Genomic DNA, 17,230 nt, shown 5'->3' with positions numbered 1-17,230 from the left:
GTTGTTGGAGGAGTCGGAATATCTATGAGTGTGTGCCTGGAGACCTGGGATCTTTGCGATCTTCAAGGCACAGAGCTAAAAAAAAAACAACGTAATGGACTTTTAACATCGTAAACCAGCGAGTTGTTTGTTATGTCTCCCTGCTCGCTGGGAAAATGGAGACACCTCTTTCTCCCTTATTAGAGAGAGAGTACCTGTGGTATGTCGAATACTGGGTGAACTAACATTTAACTGTCGTTCATTCTTTGGGGAACTCCTCTGTTTTCATGGATGTTTGCGAAGAAAAAGCATCTCAGGATGTATATTGTATACATTTCTCTGACATTAAATTGTACCTTTGAACCTTTGCAACACAAACAAAATGCTGGAGGAGCTCAGCAGGATAGGCAGCATCTATGGAAAAGAGTAAACAGTTGATGTTTCGGGCCAAAACTCTTCATCAGGACTGGAGAAAAAAAGAAGAGAAGTCAGATTAAGAAGGTGGGGGGGAGGGGAGAAAAGTACAAGGTGGTAGGTGATAGGTCAAACTGTGAGAAGGGGAGGGGTGAAGTAAAGAGCTGGGAAGTTGATTGGTGAAGAAGATAAATGGCTGGAGAAGGGGAAAACTGATAGAGGGTAGAAGACCATGTAAGAAAGGGAAGGGGGAGGAGCACACAGGGAGGTGATGGCATGTCAATTCCTTTTTTTTAAAATTTTATTTTTATTTGGATAAGGAATTCACAAGTATCATGTACTTTTTTCACACGTATAGCCTTTTCCATTTTTTTATATGTATAAAACTATAAATATTTATACATTCTTAAGTACACATTGAGATGATATAAAAGGAAATTAGACACTTAAATAGATAATTATGTACAGTGGTAATTCTAATCTATTAGGCTAAGTAATGGTATTAGTTGTTAAGAAAAATAGTAATAATAGTTTCCATATATCTCTTCTGGACCATTTCTACTGGTCCAAAATGTTGTATGTAAGCCTATGTAACAACCATTGTAGGTGTTTATATCCTAACTTGTACATGCTTGCTCCTGCCCCCAGACATAATTATCCAATCCCTATGTACTTATTTACTTAATTTTATCATTTTTTTTATCCCTTTCCCAAATCTTTTCCTTTACTTGTATTAATTCTCTATTTTCCAAAAGAAAACAAAAACAGTAAACATTTAGACTAGGGGTGCTTACGTTGGCAATATTACTGTGTTGATGAGAAGAACAGTATAAATCATTAGGAGAGTCATCTAAAGTTTGCTCGCATTGGGGTTATATATTCAATCCATTTATTCCAGATTTGATAAAATTTTCCTTTTTGAATTCTCAGGGAGTAAGTCAACTTTCCCATTTTAAATATTTCCAAGATAATTTCGTGCCAATCTTCTAATGTAGGTGGTATTGGATTTAGCCACTTTCTAGTGATTGATTTCTTACTTGCCGCTAAGAGGGCCTGCAGCAACTTTATATCTTCCTTCTGTTCAAAAAAACAATACATGCCCCAAATAGAGCGTCTCAAAGTTCAGAGGTATCTGGGACCTAAGTACCTTAACTAATGTTCTACGAATACCTTCCCAATATATACTTAATTTAGGGCAATCCCAGAAAATATGAAAATGATTTGCCTCCTTGGAGCCGCACCTTCTCCAACACATCACGTTTGTATCTTTATATTTTTCCTGATATGGGGTCTTGATTATATGGATTATTTTTCCAACAATGTTCTCTCCAAGTCAAAGAATTAGTCGAGGACCACTGAAAGCTGCATATTTTCCCCCAAGCCTCCTCTGAAAGTACCAACCCTGCTTCTTTCTCCCACTTCTCTTTAATATACAATGTGTTTACATTTTTAGCATGGGAGAGTGTATTATATAATCGAGAAATTGATTTACTTGGTATTGAACTGCAAGCTGAATTCAGAATCTTGAAAACTTCTAATTCTACTGTTGATAGGTCCGTATATCTACAACTCTGGTTAACATAGTTTTGTACTTGAAGGTACCTAAAAAAGTCATTGTGTTCTAGGCCATGTTTGTCCTGCAGGATTTGGAAACTTTGTAATACTCTTTTATCTATAAATGAGAGGTAGGTTGTAAGACCTTTCTTTATCCATAGTTCAAATCTTTTATCTCCTCTGTTGGGAAGGAATTCGGTATCATATGCATATCATCTGAAGAATTTTAACATGTTATTAATTCCACACAAATTAACCACCTTCTGCCATACTTTTAATGTAAGATTTATCCAACTGTTTTTAAATTTTTCCAACTGGGCCATCAATCCTTTGTCAGCTATTGAGGCCTGTAGAGGAAAACTGTCAACTAATCCAAATTCTATTTCCTTCCATCTAACCTTATATTCCCTATTACCCCAATATAACAGAGGGGTTATCTGTGAGGCAAAAAAATAATTTCTCAAGCAAGGAAGAACCATACCTCCTCCTTCCTTCCCTAACTGTAAGGTGTTATATCGAATTCTAGGTTTGTTTCCTTGCCAAATGAAGCGAGAAATCCATTTGTCCCATTCCCTGAATTGATTATCATCCACCTCCACAGGTAAAGTACAGAAAAGATACAGTAACCGAGGAAGAATATACATTTTTATAGTATTTATCCTTGAATTTAAACTTAAAAAGGGGACAAGATTCCGTCTATGCATATCTGCTTTTATCTCTGAGGTTAATGGCCCATAATTTACCTGTGACAGCGTTGAAAGATCCTTCGGCAGGGTTATTCCTAAATATTTTAATGATTTAGCTTCCCACTTAAGATCGTATGTATCCTGCAATTTTTTGGATGGTGTATAATTTAGGGACATAACCTGCATTTTCTTTACATTTATTTTATAACCTGATATTTTCCCAAAGTCATCCAACAGTGTAAACAATCCTATAAATGATTTTTCTGGTTCACTCAGATAGAACAAAACATCATCTGCGAATAACGCCACTTTCTGTTCAATCCCTGCCACCTTGATACCTTTTACAATTTCGCTCTGTCTTATTAGTTGGGCAAGTGGTTCAATATATAGCGCAAAAAGGAGAGGAGAAATTGGGCATCCCTGTCTAGTGCCTCTCTCTAAGATGAAGGAGTCAGAGAGGTCCCCATTTATCTTAATTCGGGCTGTAGGGCTGTCATATAGAGTCTGAATTACTTTAATAAACTTTTCTTGAAAGCCGAATCTTCCTAACACTCTGTATAGGGATGCCCAACTAACCGAATCAAAAGCTTTCTCAGCGTCTAATCCTACTACCATTGTCTCTGTCTCGTTCTTATTAACCTGTTCTAATATGTGTAGAGTTCTCCTTATGTTGTCCTGTGTTTGTCTTTGTTGAATAAATCCAGTCTGGTCTAAATGGATTAGGCCAGGTAAAAGCTTTTCCAATCTGCGCGCTAATATAGATGTAAATAGTTTGTAATCTAAATTAAGAACACTAATTGGCCGATAATTGCCACATTCTAGTTTATCTTTACCCTCTTTAGGAATAACTGAAATAATCGCTTCTCTCCAGGAAGGTGGAGTTTCTCCTCTCTGCAAGATCCAATTAAAGGTGTTAAGTAGTAATGGGGCTAACTGTGACTTCAGCGATTTTTACCACTCTGAGGTAAACCCATCAGAACCCGGAGACTTTCCAGCCTTTAACCTAGAGATGGCCACGTTCAGTTCTTTGGCAGTTACTGGTTCTAATAAACTTTCATTTCGTAAATCTGTAAGTTTAGGTAGATCTAAAGAATTCAATAAACTGTCTATATAGGGCTCATTGGGGCCCGGGGTTGGGAGTACAGCTCTCGATAATATGTTTCAAAACTCTGTTGAATTTTCCCTATTGTACTCTCCACAAGCTTTGTCTTTGGATTCTTTATTTTATGAATTGTATTGTCTGCTTGTTGTTTTCGTAATTTATATGCTAATAATCTAGCTGATTTTCCTCCTACTTCATAATTCTTTTGTCTCAGGTAAAGAAAATTTCTTTGAGTTTCCAATGTATAAATATCGTCAATTTCACTTTGCAATTTCCTAATTTCCTGTTTTAGATTTGAATTACTTTTGTTGCTATCTACAACTTGAAGTTGTTTTAATTTTCCTTGAAGGTCTTCTAATTTTTGTGCATTGATTTTTTTCATGTGAGTAGTAATGGAAATAATTTTCCCTCTCAGTACAGCTTTCAATGTATCCCATAAGATCACTGGTGATGTTTCTCCTGTGTCATTAAGGTCTAGATATTCTTTGATTTCGCCCCTTAATCTCTCCATTACTTCCGGGTTATTGAGTATATTTGAGTTTAGCCTCCATAGTGTTTTCCTCATTTTCCTTTCCAGGATTAGAGACATAGAGACTGGGCTATGATCCGACAGATCAATTGTTGCAATATTACAGTTTTTTATCCTGAGTCTATCTGTATTAAAGATAAAGAAATAGTCTATCCTTGAATAGGCTGAATGAGGGAAAGAGTAATGTGTATAATCTTTACTAGTGGGGTGTAATTCCCTCCACACATCTATAATTCCCAACTCCTCCATCAATAAATTCATTTTCCGAGTCAGAGGTTTATTCTGAGTAACTATTCTTGAAGAATCTAATACAGGATTTAATCTAATATTAAAATCCCCTCCACAAATTACTACCCCTTGAGAACTGACCATTAGGTCAAAAATGTGTCTATAAAATGACCATTCACAACCTGGAGGAGCATAAACATTCAGCAAGGTTATTTCTGTACCTTCTATTCTTCCTGTAATTTTTACAAATCGTCCATCTTTGTCTTTAGTCTCTGAAATATGTTCATAATTAAGAGTACTTGATATTAAAGTAGCTACCCCTCTTTTGTGGCTCAATTTATATGATGAATAAAATACATGCTTAAAGCCCATTCTCTTTAATTTTCCATGTTCAGATTGGCTCATATGTGTTTCCTGGAGGAAAGCTACTTGTGCCCTCTCTTTTTTCAATTTAGACATAACCTTATTTCTTTTAATTGGGTTCAAAACCCCACTAACATTATAGGAAATTATTTTTACCAATTCAGTTTGCATTTTTCTCTAGTTAAAAAAAACACTCTCCTTTTCTAACCAAACAGTAAGCAATCCCTTCTCAACAGTAAACCAAAACATATAACCACACCCTAGACATTTTTGAACGTATAACATTTGAAAATTTTTCCCGACTTCCCACAGTGAGGCCTGAGCACCGACCCGCCTCAGTTCAGAGGGATAACCTCTATCTTCACCCTGTGTTAGAGGGCCCTCAGCAGTTTGAATAATCATAGAGAATTTTCTCCTATTTATGTCTCGACCATATTGCTATCATTCAAGTTATTCCGCCTAGATTATTTTCAGTTACCAGTTTTCATTTTACTTTTAAGTCCGATTTACTCTTTTCAGTCATTTCTCTTAATTAATCTGTATTCTTTGTACATTCGCGTCTGAATACTTGCAGCTTTTCCTTGTAGTTTGACACTCTGGTTCGTGTGGAGCGTCCTCGCCACACTGGCTTCCACGACTTCTGCCGAATCCTCTCCAGTAGCGACTCCGGTTGGGTGATAACTTTAATAGGTAGTCCCCGGTCCGCCAAGTCCGACGTTGTCTCCTCCGCCGTAGCGTAAGTTTTTATCCCTTCATTGTAAAAGACTCTCAGCCAAGCTGGATACAGGGTCGGAAATCTGATGTTGTTTTCCTTCAGGACCCTTCATGTTTCCTCATATTCCTTCCGTCTGGCAAGGATCCCTGGTGCGTAGTCATGGTCTAAACTGATTTTACAGTTGCTCCACATTAAACCTTTCTTTTGCCATGCCCGTTTAAGCACCTCTTCCTTTGTTCTGTAGCTGAGAAATCTGACCAGAATTGATCTGGGTTGGGCGCCTGCCAGAGGCTGTGGTGCCAACACGCGGTGAGCCCTTTCTATCTGTAGGTCTTTTGTGGCCAGTATATCAAGGTTCTCTCTAAGCAGCTTCTCTACGAAGGGAATCATCAACCCGGGTTTACCTTCAGTTCCTTCGGGAACTCCGTAGATCCTCACATTTTCCCTTCCTGAGCGGCCTTCTTGGTCTATGAGCTTCCACTGGAGCTGCTCTTGCAGCTTTAGCATTTCTGCTATCACTTCCTCTGCGTTTTGTAGCTTTTCTTCAATTCCAACAATCCTTGCTTCGGCTTCATCTATCCTCGAATTAGTTTTTACTATTTCTCCTCTAATATCTTCCAGCTGTTTGCTGTTATCTTGTTGGAACTCGCGAATCTCTCTGAGAATCAAAGACAGAGTCACCGATTCCCCCTCATTCTCTCCATCCTGGCTTGCCGTGGGGGAGCTAGGCCCGTCGCCTTGCTGCATCTCTTTGTGCTTATCAGCCTTTGGAGCGGACTTTTTAATCTTGTTCTTAGACATCATCCTTGCCCCTTTTATTAATATAGTTATGCAATATTAAGTATTTGTCTAAATTCGATTTTGGGGCAGTTTACCTTCTTTTTTGTCGAGAGACCTTTTCCTTACGCCACCGTTCCCTTGATGACCCAGAAGTCTCCGGCATGTCAATTCCATGGCCGCCTCTAATGCTGCGATGAGGCCATACTCAGGTTGGAGGAACAACACCTTACAGTGGTGCTAGGAAGTTTATGAACCCTGTAGAATGTTCTCTTTTCTCATAAATATGACCTAAAATATGATCAGATCTTCAAGTAAGTCCTAAAACTAGATAAAGAGAACCCAATTAATTAAATAAATAGTGCAAAAAAAATTACACTTCATTTATTTATTTATTGAAAAAAATGATCTCATATTACATGTAGTTGTTAGAAAAGTATGTGGACCTCTGAGGTATTGCCTTCTACCAAAGCTATTTGGAGTCAGGTGTTCCAATCAATGAGATGAGATTGGAGGTGTGGATTGTAGAGGTGCACTGCCCTATAAAAAGACACACAAAGTCAGGTTATAGACAGAGCCCGCTCTTCTCAAGAAAGATCTGTTTACGTGCGTCATGCCCCAATCAAAACAACTTTCAGACAACCTTAGAAGAAGAATTGTAGAGATGCATGAAGCTGAAAAATGCTACAAAATCATTTCTAAAGACCCGAGTGTTCATCAGACCACAGTAAGAGAAATTGTCTACAAAGGGAGGAAACTCAGTACTGTTGCTACTCTCCCTAGGAGTGGGTGTCCTGCAAAGATCACATCAAGAGAACAATGTGAAATGCTGAAGGAGGCGAAAAAGGGTAACAGTAAAAGACCTGCGGACATCTCTAGAACTTGCTAAAGTCTCTGTTTATGTTTCCACTATAAGAAAAACACGCAATAAGGATGGTGTTCATGGAAGGACACCATGGAGAAAACCACTGCTCTCCAAAAAAACATTGTTGCACATCTCATGTTTGCAAAAGACCACCCAGATGTTCTACAATGCTTCTGGAACAATGTTCTGTGGACAGATGAGACAAAAGTTGAACTTTTTGGCAGAAATGCACATTGCTATGTTTGGAGGTAAAAGGTGCTGCACACCAACACCAAAACCTCATCCCAACTGTGAAGCATGGTGGAAAGAGTGTCATGATTTGGGGCTGCTTTGCTGTCTCAGGGCCTGGACGTCTTGCAATCATTGAGAGAAGAATGAATTCAAAATTCTAAAGGCATTTTACAGGAGAATGTCAGGGTAGCAGTCCATCACCTGAAAGTTAATAGAAGTTGGATAATGCAGCAAGACAATGATCTGAAAGACAGGAGTAAATCAACAACAGAATGGTTTAAAAAAGAAGAAAATTCGTGTTTTGGAATGGCTGAGTCAAAGACCTGACCTTAGTTCTATAGAAATGTTGTGGGAGGACCTGAAGCAAGCTGTTCATGCAAGGAAGCCCACCAACATCCCAGAGCTAAAGTAGTTTTGTAAGCAGGAATGGCCTAAAATTCCTCCAAGCTGATGCACAGAAAGTGTTTTGTTGAAGTTATTACTGTACAAGGGGTCACAGCAGTTACTGAAAGCAAAGGATCACATACTTTTTCCAACAAATACTTGTAATATTGGATCAGATTTTTCAATAAATAAATGAACAAGTACAATGTTTTTTGTATTTTCTATTCATTGGGTTCTCCTTATCTAGTTTTAGGACTTGCATGAAGGTTTGATCATATTTTAGGTCATATTTATGCAGAAATAGTGAAAATTCTATAGGGTTCGCAAACTTTCTAACACCACTGTATGTTCTGTCTGGGTAGCCTCCAACCTGATGGCATAAACATTGATTTCTTGAACTTCTGGTAATTGCTCCACCCCTTCACCCTTCCCCTACTCCTGTTTCCCCGTCTCACCTTAACTCCTTACCTGCCCAGCACCTTCCTCTGTGCTCTTCCTCCTTCCCTTTTTCTCTATTGTCTTCTACCCTCTTCTATCAAATTCCCCCTTCTCTAGTCCTTTATCTCTTTCACCAATCAAATTCCCAACACTTTGCTTCACCCCTCACCCTCCTCAGATTCACCTATCGCCTACCACCTTGTACTTCTTCCTCTCTCCCCCCCCCCCCCGCTCTGACTTCTCATCTTATTTCCAGTCCTGATGAAGGGCCGCAGCTTGAACATCGACCGTCTACTCTTTTCCATAGATGCTTCCTGGCCTGCTGGGTTCCTCCAGCAATTTGTGTCTGTTGCTTGGATTTCCAGCTTCTGCAGATTTTCTTGTGTCTGTCACCAGTTTGAATTTGGCCAAAAATAGTGGTGTCATCAGCAAACTTAAATTCGGCATTGGAGCTGTACTCAGCGTCACAATCAAATCTTTAAAGCAAGTAGAGCAGGGGGCTAAGCACGCAGCCATGTGGTGAACCTGTGCGGATGGTGATTGTGGAGCAGATATTGCTGATAATCCATACTGACTGGGGTCTGCACGTGAGGAATTTGAGGATCCAGTTCCACAAGGAGGTATTAAGGCCTAGATCTTGGAGCTTATTGATTACTTTGAAAGGGATGATAGTGTAGACGTATGCATCTTCACACTGTCCAGATATTCCAGAGCTGAGTGAAGAACTACTGATCCAAGATCCGAGTTAGTCCTCAGGCAGGAGTTGTGACCAGCCTCTCAAAGCATTTCATCACAGTGGATGTAAGTGCTACTGGATGATAGTCACTGAGGCAGGTCACCATGTTCTTCTTGGGCACCAGTATAATGGAAGCCTTCTTGAAGCAGGTGGGTATCTGAGGCTGCTAAAGCAAGAGGTAAAAGACGTTGGTAAACACTCCAGCCAGTTGACTAGTCTTCAGTGCTTGCCCAAGTACACTGTCTGGGCCAGATTTTTTTCCCATGGGTTCACCCTCCTGAAGGATGCTCCCACTTTGCCCTCAGAGACTGAAATCACAAGGTCACTGGGGGCTCTGGGAGTTCGTGAAGTGAAGGTACCTCCATGTTTTGTTCATCAAAATGAGATAAAAGGCATTGAGTTCATCTGGTAGCAAAACCTTGTTGCTACATTTGTTGCCTGGTTTTCTTTGTAGGAGGTGATAGCATTCAAGCCTTGGCACAGCTGTCAAACATCCTTCTGTGTTTCGTCAATATTTGTTGAGTCTGATATTAATGCATTGTAAGTATTTTTATTCCATATCAAGCATGACACCTACTGGTACTTGGCAAAACATCATGCATACACGTTTGGAAAATGGCACTTCATAAAAAAATGCTTATGATTTGCAAAATATCATTCTTCAGCTTGTAAAATATGATTGTGTCAAACAGCAAGGAATGAAGCAGCAGCATTTACCCACTAGACCCTTACACTTTTAACAGTAACATTCCATAAGTGGAAATGAAATCTATGTTGATTTGTTTATGTCAGAAGTAAGCAAATAATGCCAAAAGTTTGCAAATTGTGAAGTTTTTTTTGGTGGAGCTTAGGAGGAATGATGGCGCCTAACGGCGACTCCTTTGCTTGCATCTTCGGAAACATCTCTATTTCTATCTTTAATATCTTTGTTTTTTCCTTTCAGAGTTCTTTTGTAGACCCTGACCTGGAGTTTCACGCAGGTTTCGATTCTTTGCAGGAAGGGAACCTGTTCTCGGGGTTCCACGACTGGCCATTATTCGACTTGCCAAGGGTTTGGCCTGAGAATCTCAGTCGTGTTCGGAAGCCTAAGATCTCAGGACTCTGGAGACGGGCGGATCAAGGGTCGGTGTCACGGCGGAGACCCGCATGTCGAATCAGGGAGGCCGGAAAATCTTTCGCTGTGGGCCCGAAGACTTGAGGTCTTTGCGATCTTCAGACACAGAGCTCGAAAAAAGAAACAATACGGACTTCTAACATCGTAAACCAGTGGGATGTTGTTATGTCTCTCGCTCGTTGTGAAAATGGGGGACACCTCCCCCTCCCTTGCCAGGGAGAAAGAGAACCTGTGGGTTGTCGAATTCGGATGAAATGCAAAGCTTTTGGGGTAACTTTGGTCTGTGTCTTTGCTATTGCTTAGCTCACGGTTAGTACCGATGTGCGTTTTTTTTTGCTGGTTGGGGGAGGGATTATCATTGCTCGCTGCCGCCTATGCGTGGGAGGGAGAAGCTGTGGGGGGTTCTTTGGGGTTCTCACATTTAACTGTCATTCATTCTTTGGGGCACTTCTTTGTTTTCATGGATGTTTTGCGAAGAAAAAGCATTTCAGGATGTATATTGTATACATTTCTCTGACATTAAACTTGACCTTTGAACCTTTGAATGTACAAACAATGGATATTCAAACAAAATGCAAACATTTTCTTTGCTATTATATTCTTGTGATACTTGTTCATTTGGGCATTTTGGTTCAAACTGTACACTAGAATTTTTCCTCTGAATAAACAGATGTACCAACATCTTCTGCTGTCTTTTTGCCATGTCATTTCATAGCCATTTCTTTTAGCTGCTTCTCAGGTTCTCAGATACAGTCCAAGCTAGAGTGCATTTCAAAATATCATAATTTTGTTCTTTTCTAAAATAAAAAGGTGTCACATGCACTTTGCAATTTCTATATTTGGTCTTCTATCAAGATTCGCTATTTCAGATGATCAGATGAATGTTTAGAAGTATTGAGTATAGAGCACTATGCCCAGAAGCAGGACCTTCTGGTCTTTAGACCATGCCAAACTATTGTTCTGCCTAGTCCCAATAACCTGCACCTGGATTATCACCCTAATTAACCCTCCTATCCATGTACTTATCCAAATTCTCTTTAAATTGTTACGTACCCCGTAACTGGGTTGCCAAACCAGCAGAAATGGATCACTCAGTTGGAGTCTGGAGTACTAGAACTAAGAAAGTTTTATTACAGAAACAAGCAACACAGTAATCGAAAGGATAATAAATGCAACAGTTCAGTGATGATAAACACACATGTGCACAGAATTAAGATAACAGCATCAATCAAGCTCTATCGTTGTCTTGGGGTAAATGACCAAATTTCAAAGTGACTCAAACTTCAGTCCAGTTTAGTAGTTCAGTTCGCAGTAATCGTTGCCATGGCGGTGGACAATGTGGGGGAAGAGAGAGATAGAATAGGAACAACTCATCATTCAGAACGGCTTCACTCACAGACCAGCAGGATGGCTCACAGACCAGCGAGATGGCTCACAAACAGCTTTTTTGGGCGGGTCCTTGGTGATGTCACCTGAGGTCACCGACTGTGACCCCTCCTCCAGATGCGGTCGATCCTCTGCAGTGAACCCGGCACCCAGGCAAGGGCGGACACACACCGGGTTCCCGCTGATCGTACCTTTCCACCCTTGTCGTTGTCTGGGACTTCTCACCCACTCGTGAGAAGCGCACCGCTTCCAGGGTCTCGTTACCTCGGGTGGCGTGTGTGTGTGTCTTAGCGAACCTGTCCCTTTTTATCCCCCTGCTGGGGTATCGCCTGTCCATCACTTCAAACAGTTCAGGGTTCAAAGGGGGGAGCCGCTCCAGACAGCTCTTCCTCCCACATCCCTTCATTACACATCTCCAGACGCTGCTCCATTGTTCCTTATCTCTCCTTCCCCTGAGGGCAGGTGGCAGACCAACTGCTGATGCCACTGATGCTAGCCCAGGCCAGCAAACATCTTAATTTTATGTGTATTCTCGTAACAAAATGTTGAAATCAAACCCACATCCACCACTCTGGAATGGGCTGCCAGCAGTGGTGGTGGAGGCGGAAACGATAGGGTCTTTTAAGAAACTCCTGGATGGGTACATGGAGCTTAGAAAAATAGAGGGCTATGGGTAACCCTAGGTAATTTCTAAAAGGTTTTCTATGTTTCTATGTTTAACCTATGACCTTCAGTTATAGTCTCAGAAGAAAAAGGCCTGCTTGATTTTATCCTATCTATAACTCTCTTAACTTTGTATACCTCTATCAAATCTCCCCTCATTCTCCTACAGTCCAAGGAATAAAGTCCTAGCTAATCCAGTCTTTCTCTATAAATTGTGTCCTCAAGTTCCAATTGTATCATTGTAAATTTTCTGTGAATTCTTTCAATCTGCACACAGAAGTCCAAATTAGGCTTCACCAACAACAACATAATATCTCAACTCCTGTTCTGAATACTTTATGAAAGCCATTGTGCCAAAAAAGCTCTTTTTATGACAATGTCTATCAGTGACATCACTTTAAAGGAATTATAGATCTGTATCCCATGATCCCTCTGTTATATCACACCTCTCAGTGTCCTGCTATTCACTGTGTAAATCCTACCCTTGTTTGGCCTTCTAAAAAGCAACTCCTTACTTTTGTCTGCATTAAATCCCATCTGGCATTTTTCAGTCCATTTTTCCAGCTGGTCCAGATCCTGCTGCAAGTTTTGATAGACTTCCTCACTGTCCACTATGCTCCCAATCTAGGTGTCAGCTGCAAATTTGCTTATCCAGTTGACCACACTTTCATCCATATTGTTGACATAGATGACAAACAAGAACAGACCCAGCACCAATCCCCATGGAACACCACTAGTCACAGGCCTCCAGTCAGGAGGCAACCATCTACTACCACTCTCTGGCCTTTCAATGAAGCCAATGATTAAACAAATTTACTACCTCATCCTAAATACCAAACGAAGGAATCTTCTTGACCAACTTTTCATATGGGACCTTGTCAAAAGGCCTGCTATACTCAATGTAGTCAACATTCATTGCCTTTCCTTCATCAAATTTCCTTCGCAAAACTCTGTAGGTTTGGTTTGACACAACCTATCACGCACAAAGCCACGTTGACTATCCTAATCAGACCCCTGTCCAAATATCCAGTCCCTTAGAATACCTTCCAGTAATTTACCCACTACTGATGTCAAGCTTGCTGGCCTATAATTTTCAGGCTTATTCTTAGAGTCCTTCTTAAACAATGGAACACCATTAGCTATCCTCCAATCCTCAGGCGTTTCACCCACAGCTAAAGACATTTTGAATACCTCTGCTAGGGCCCCTGTAATTTCTGCATTAACCTCGCACAAGGTCCAAAGTAACACCTTATCAAGTTGCAGAGATTTATCCACGATAATTTGCCTCAAGTCAGCAAGCACCTCCTCCTTTGTAATCCATATATGGTCCATTAGCTCACTGCTGGTTTGCCATAGTTCTATAGACTCTGTCCGTTTCTCAAGTAAATACAGGTAATTTTACAATCATCATAAACAGTCCTAATTCATAGTTTTTAATAAATTATTTGCATTTCATGCCAGAACACATCTTGAATACATGTTGTTGTCCAGGTATTGCCTCAGCTTCCTTCCTGTGGTGTGGAGTTTCCCAGCTACAGTTGCTTTGGTTCTCTCTGGGCCAATTACTTTGCTTCTATGGAGCATGAGTTGTCTGCTTTGTACTCAAGATTGCTTTTATTACTGCTCCTGATGCTGCATTGGCATGGACAGCAAAGGCATTGGCGAATTCCCACTAATGAATAGTTGCTGCTTTAGATGGTTTTCGATAACAGCTGATTGCATGAACCTGGATGTTGATTCCTTTCCTTTCTTCTGTCATTTGGTCTAATGAGCTGTGTTGCTCAGCCATGGAAGGTAAAGGCAAGCTGTAAAAGAACTCGCTGTGGTGTGTTTGAAATGGAGCCATGCAGGCTTCAAGCTCCATATTGGTTTATTTTTATTTGGAGATGCAGCATAGTCACGGACTCTTCTGGCCCAATTAGAGCATACTGTCCAGTTACACCCATGTGACCAATTAACCTTCTAACCATCTCTGGAATGTTTTAGAAACTGAGCACCTGGAGCAAACCCACATGGTCACCGGAAGAACTTCCAGACAGTGGTGGAATTGAAATTGAGTCACCGGCACTGTAATAGAGTTACACTAATCACTATGCTGCTGTGCTGTCCATTTAAACAAAGCCATGAAATGTAGTGGGAAATCTGGAAGGGTGGGAAAACTTTAAAAGTAAACAAAGAACCACCAAACGAGCAATAAGGAAAGGGAAGATAGATTATGAACGTAAACTAGCACAAAATATAAAGTTACAGCAAAGGTTTTATAATTATATAACGCAGACAAGGGTGGTTAAAGTGAATGTACTGTAGGTCCTTTGGAAGATGAGAAGGGGGAATTAATATTGGGTAATGTGGAAATGGCCAAGCCCTTGAATGACTGTTTTGTGTCTAACATGCCAAAGAGAGATGTTATGGATGCAATGAGAGGTGAAGACCTTGATACAATTTAGTGATGAGCAAAGTAGTGGGCCTACAGGCAGTCATATCTTGATGGGATGTATCCCAAGGAACTGAAAGAAATGGTGGAAGTTGTATTAGACATGTTTATGATAGTTTACTAAAATTCTGTAGGCTCTGGGCAGGCCCTGGTTGATTGGAAAACAGTGTATGTCATGCCACTATTTAAATAAAATGTAGATAAAATGTGAGTAACTATAACTTAACATCTTCTCTTTCCAATATTTTTATTAATATATATATATATATACATGTATATATATATATATGAATACAGAGTACAGGAAAAAATATATACATGTCAATACATTAAACTAAATCGCATATAAAGACTCCTTACCCTATATTCGTACAAGTCAATTAGTTCATAACATTGAAAAATAATAATTTTATTATGTAAAAAAATTAACCCACTGCCAAGACCGAAGCTGGTTAGTAGAAAAAAAAAAGAAAAAAGATTGTTAGTCATCATCTGTACTTTAGCAGTAAATCAAAGATTTTGAAAATAATTCAGAAAAGGTCCCCTCAATGTTTGAAAGTCTTGATTAGATTCAAAAATTGAACATCGAATCTTTTCTAAATTTAAACATGACATCACATCACGTAACCATTGGGGGTGAATAGGAGGGGCCACATCTTTCCATTTAAGCGAAAGCGTCCTTCTGGCCATAAGAGACATAAAAGCCAAAATGTGCAAATCAGATGGCTCCAGAATAATATCCTGTCCTCCAACAATACCAAATAAAGCAGTCAAAAGATTAGGCTTGAAATTTACTTTAAAAAGTATTGAGAAGGTTTGATATACTTCTTTCCAATATTTTCCAAGACTTGGACATGTCCAAAACATATGAATGAGTGAAGCTTCTGTATTATTACATTTATCACAATACAGAGATATATCTAAATAAAAACGAGACAACTTATCCTTAGTCATATGGGCCCTATGGACCACTTTAAATTGAAGCAGAGAGTGACGGGCACATAACGATGAAGTGTTGACCAAATTAAAAATTTGATTCCAGGTTTCCACAGAAATTGAATGCTTTCAGGACTTGTTTGTAGAGGGAAGTCTTTTTTTTGTTTGAACAATTGTCAACTAAATATAGTTTACCTAAAACACATTTTTTTTGATATCTACAAATAAGAGATTTTTTACGGTCTCAAATAAGTACATTTCCTAAAAGTCCTGATAAGAATCTACCAGATGTAATCTTTAATCTGAAACCTTCTTATAATGGATCTATATCTAATATTTATAATATGCTGTTGGGAATGAGAAGTGTTCCTTTAGATAAAATTAAAAATCTTTTGGAACAAGATTTATAACTTAACATCTTAACATCTATAGTTGGGAAAATTCTAGGAGCTATCCTTAATGAAGAAATAACAAGACATCTGGATAGAGGTGGTTCTGTGGTTCCATCAGGCAGACAGCGTGGCAGGCCCTGATTGACAAACTTACTGTAGTTCTTCGAGGATCTAATGAGCACAGAGGATAGAGAGGAACAATTGGGTGCTGTCTTTCATTGTTTCTTGTATTTACTGTGAATGCCCACAAGAAAATTAATTACTTGTTGTGTATGGTGACATACGTGCACTTTGATAATAAATTTACTCTGAACTTTGAGGAGAAATTTCTTTACCCAGAGATTAGTGAATCTTTGGACTTCACTGTCCAGAGTAGCTGTAGACGCTACCTCATTAAATTTGTTAAAGACACGGATAGACTTTTGCATAGAACATTTTTCTTAAGTTTTTAAGAAAAGTAACCTCATAATAATAGTTCTCAAAGTATATTCATGGAGCTATAACTTTTCCAGGTTGTCTGCCTGCCAGCAAACCTTAGACCAGAGCTTCAGGGTCAGAAGATTTGTTTGGATGGAAAAGGAGTAGATGAATTGATTTATAATTCAACTGAAAAGTATATTGCTGTTTCACTTTTCCCTGCTCCTTGAAATAAGTAAATCACAAACATTGCTCTTCAAGCAGAGTGCCTATCATATAGATGCTATGATATATTGAAGATGTTGCTTGACTTATTGAGTTAGTCATAATGTTCTACAACATAGATAAATGGTCCAATGGTGCATGCTGACCAAGTTGCACCATCCAAGCTAGCCCTGTTTGTCAGCATTTGGTCCATAACCTTCCAAACTTTGCCAACCTATGTTCTTATCCAGCTACCTTTTAATAGTTGTTACTGTATAATGATGAAGGGGATGAAGCTGTTGCGCTTTGCTGGGGGTGGCACGGCGCGGTGTGCAGAACGGCGTTGGAGCTGCCCGCCCAGGGTTGCGATGGACAGAAGATGAGCTCTGTTATGGCTGACTGCAGATTCTTCTTTCTCGGCGGCACTCAGTGGACTCTTCGGGGCAGTTTGCTTTTCAGCCGTGGGAGGAAGAGGCGTCTGAGTTGGCGCTCGCTACTGGGGGCGGTGTATCGCAGTTGTGGTGACTGAAGATTTCAGATGGACTGAGGGGTTTGTACATATATATTTGTGCGGCTGTGATTTTACTAATATTCTATGTGTGCTTGTATAGGCAGGAACTGGGCCTCAAAGCCACAGATTCGCTAAACATGAGTCAGGTTCCGGACCAGGACTGAGCCTCAAA

This window comes from Mobula hypostoma, chromosome 12 (assembly GCF_963921235.1).
Source record: "Mobula hypostoma chromosome 12, sMobHyp1.1, whole genome shotgun sequence".
NCBI lineage: Eukaryota > Metazoa > Chordata > Chondrichthyes > Myliobatiformes > Myliobatidae > Mobula > Mobula hypostoma.
Note: the sequence above shows the minus strand (reverse complement) of the source record.